Below are 3,985 nucleotides of genomic sequence, written 5' to 3'. Positions count from 1 at the left end.
GTGTGGGGGTGGAGGGCTGAGACTGAGAGCACAGAGGACAGAACTCAGTTTCCTTCCTTCCTGCTCAAGCAGCTCTGGTCCATGCTTCCCTGTCCTGCCCCCACCCCCTAATTAATGTGGTCGACTTTCCCAGGGTGAGAAGGCAGCACTTACCTGTTGTTACTCAGGCAGAAGTGTTGGGGAGGTCTCACCACCTCCATCCACTTCAAGTGGTTTATCAAAGCATGTCTGTGGTACTTGACTTCCATGGAGTCCTGGGAAACACAGTGACTTCCATCCATTCTGTGCTTTTTTGCCCCCTCCTTGCAGGGACTGGAGGTAGTTGGTTCACCCCTTGTTCTGGCTCTGCACCTGGTCAAGCTCTCAGCTCTCCTGGGCTCCCATACCACTAGAGCAGCAAATTTAACTCTGGGAGATTAAGCCATGCAGGAAGGAGACCCATACATGGTCCTGGGACCTCCTCTGGATCACCTGTAAGTTTGGTGTGGGCAGAGAATCCCAAGGTTGGGCTCAGCACCCCAGAGGGGTCACCCCTCACTGGAAGGGGGCATGTGGAAGGGGCAGGAGTCAGTGTTGTTTTGTCACCTCAGGTGAGGTCATCATATAACTCTGGTTTTTAGATTTTGAATTTTTTAAAAACACAAACCCAGACCTTGGCAATATATTCATGCAAGGGCTTGTTATCTGTAAAGGAAGCGTCATTCCAAAGGAGCCTGTGGTGTCCCATGGGGGTCCCTTGAGTCACGGAGACTGGGAAGCGCTCCTAGAACACAGCAGCACTGTGGCCTCACCAGGGAGCAGGAAGCAGGCTGGGACCTGGGCAGGACCGAAGCCTGGCCTTGCCTGTTGGGCTGCCCACATGGTGGAGGCCCAGGTGCCCAAATGGAGCTTGGCAGTACTTGTCCAGTGCTAGGCACCACCCTTCCTTACACCTTATGTCCATGGTAAGCTCCAAAGCTGGCCTGAGGTTTCTCAGTTGTAAGCACGCCAGAAGCAGACACTAGGTCCTTTCCGTGCAGCCTCCGTGGGGCTTGGGCTTCGGCCTGAGCTGCCGCCTGATAGTAGCATAGGGCTGGCCTGATAGTAGCATTGGGCTGGGCCTCCAGTGTCGCAGGAAGGGGAGGGCTGTGGAGAGGTGAGCACCCATGCAGTGCAGGCTCTGTGGCCAGGGCAGTCTGCTGTAAAGGCCGGGCCTGCACAATTTGTTGTCTCCCAACTGCTCACTACATTGCCGGAGTCATTTTCTCGTGTTTATGACAGAGGAATCACTGGCTGTGGAAAAATTACTGTGTAGCAAACAACGCCTTATGACTGGAGGTGAGAGAAAAACAAACAGCAGGCACTTTGAAATCTGGCTTCTTTAGGGCTTCTGTAGCAAATTTGGGTAGTGGCTGGATTACAGATATTTACAAAAGAAAAAGAAAAAAGAATGGTTATCCTGGTTTAGATAAGAGGTGCACATCTAGCCCTTGGGAGCCAGGAGTGTGTATCTTGCAGGCAAATCGCAGTACCTGTCTGGGCATCAAGGAAACTGAACTCGGGGCTTAAAAAAAGACATGATCATACTCCCTGCTTTCAAGAACTAGAGCAAGAAATGATGCATGGGTTATTGAACTAGAGCAAGAAAAAATACTCAGTTACATGCTCATGGCTGATTAAGCACTTTCCTTGCACACAGATAGATTATAGAGAAAGCAATAAAGTATGGAGAAAGTTAGGCAGGACAGAAAGAGGTAAGGACCACAGGCCTTGTGTTACAGAAAAACCGGAGAAGAACCAAGCAACGCTAGAGAGATGGAGTTACATTTATTATTATTACGCGTGGGCCCAGAGGAAAATGTCTCTCAAATTCTGGGCAAAATCACACAGGAAGTTTCCTGTATTTATACCATTTTACCTTCTTTGTCTCCCAAATATGGGGTTTTTCCGGTTCCCTTTGCAAGTTCTTAAAGAGCCCCTATGTGCTGGGGCTTTGAGACCTCGACCAAAGGCTTGGCCTGATGCCAGCACTGATAACTTCGTCTGGAGAAGGTTTAATGGCCTCTCTGAAATGGGAGTCATCTTATTCTCCTTATTATTTAAGCCAGCAAGCATTACAGAAGCCAAAATGCAGGGTTAAAATTTCAAACAGCAGTTTTTATATAAGATGGATGCTTCCCTTGGAGTCCAGTTGTGTCTGCATCTGCATCTGATCCCTCAACTTCCTGTCTTTGTAATCCTCCGATCCTCAGTTTCTCATCTGAGTTTTTCATCTGAAGACTCATAATGCTGTTATTAGATGAAATCCATGAAAAGTGCTTAGAACAGGACCAGGCATATGATAATATCTCATCCAACATTGGTAATTAAGTGCGTGACCACCAATTTTCATATATGGTAGCTGACTTGTGAATTAGCTAATTTTTATAGTAGGGTAGTGGGATTTTGTCACCGCCTACAGGCTAGGTTACCCAGTTCCTCTCCCTCTGTTGTGCACTAACATGAACTTGGGCATTTTTCTGTAGGGACACGCTCCATTTCAGGATGTGCTTCTATTCCATAAAACATTAAATTGGGCAAGATCCAAATATATCATCTTGTCCAGATGATTTAACTTTTTAAGTGTACAACTCAAACGTTTTTCATATATTTACAGAGTTGACCAATCATCACTATAATTTTAAATCATTTTCATCACCTCCCACAAAAAAAAACCTGTACCCATGAGCAATCATTTCCCATTCCCCCTCCAACACTTCCTCTCCAGCCTTAGACAACTACTAATATATATTCTCTCTGAAGATTTTGTAAAAATAGAATAATATAATAAGCAGGCATTATTATTACACTTATTTTAAAGATGAGGAAAATGGTGCTCGGAAAGCTTTTAAAGTAATGTGTTCAAAATAACACTGTTAACAATAAGAGGCAGAGCCGAATTTTAAACCCAGGCTGTCACTCTTCTTGTAAGGTTTCTCTATTATAAAAAACTAATGATTACGACTAAAACCCTAATAAAGGGCCTCTGACAAGAGAGGAACCTGCTGGTGACATGAACTAGATTCCAACTGTCATGCCCATTGCTTGTCACATCTGTTGGTAATTTCTCTTGGTGGGGCTGGGTTGATTTGCAGTGGGGAGAACCCAGCCACCACAAAGCATCTGGGTTGCCATGAAGTCCTGATTCTTTTTCTTACATCCAATTTTCCACTTGGTTTGGCTAGGGCAGGAGGATGTCAAATTCTGTGGCAGAGGTCAGTCCTATAAGGTGTTTGTCTCTATTTACATAATGCATTGGAACATTTCGAGGGGGGAAATCCATCTTCACTGACATCAGCCTTGGGAACTCTCCCTGGATGGGAGAGAAGCAATCCCAGCCTTGGATTTCAGTGTTAGCCACTGACAGAGGTCTAAGTTTGCCTTTCCAATCAGGCGTATTTATTTACATGTGGAAATTCCCAGTGGGAAGCTGAAGAACACAACTTAGGAGTGGTCCCCAAGTGGGAAATTGAACAGTACACTGAGCTCCTTTTATTTCCATTTAATTTACCATCAGCATCATTACCATTATTTTGTTAATCATTTCACTAGCAATGATGTAACTGGGGACCAAGGTAATTGCAGCCAAATGGGGAAGCTGCTTCTCTGCAGTATTTAGTTAGCAAAGACTTTCATTCACCTTTTAGGGGGTGGGTATAAGTTCTTTCCTTTACTCATGGAGCCTAGAGCTGCTTTAAAATGCTGAAGATATTAAGTGCCCCCTGGAGCTTAATGAACTCTACACTGGGTTGAAGAGAGCTTTCTGTAATTTTCAACTCCCTGCTGCCTGAAACTGTATCTCACTGCACAGGAAAGTGGCTTCCTGAGACACTAACAAGGCCAAGTGAAACAGACCACACGGGCCCCAGGGTCTGAACAATATGGAGTAAATGATCAGGACTTTGCACTCAGAGACCTGGCTCTACTATTTGATAGCTGTGTGACTTTGGGTAAGTTACTTGTGCTC

This window comes from Myotis brandtii, unplaced genomic scaffold, assembly GCF_000412655.1.
Source record: "Myotis brandtii unplaced genomic scaffold, ASM41265v1 scaffold293, whole genome shotgun sequence".
Taxonomy (NCBI): domain Eukaryota; kingdom Metazoa; phylum Chordata; class Mammalia; order Chiroptera; family Vespertilionidae; genus Myotis; species Myotis brandtii.
This window is presented reverse-complemented; position numbering follows the sequence as displayed.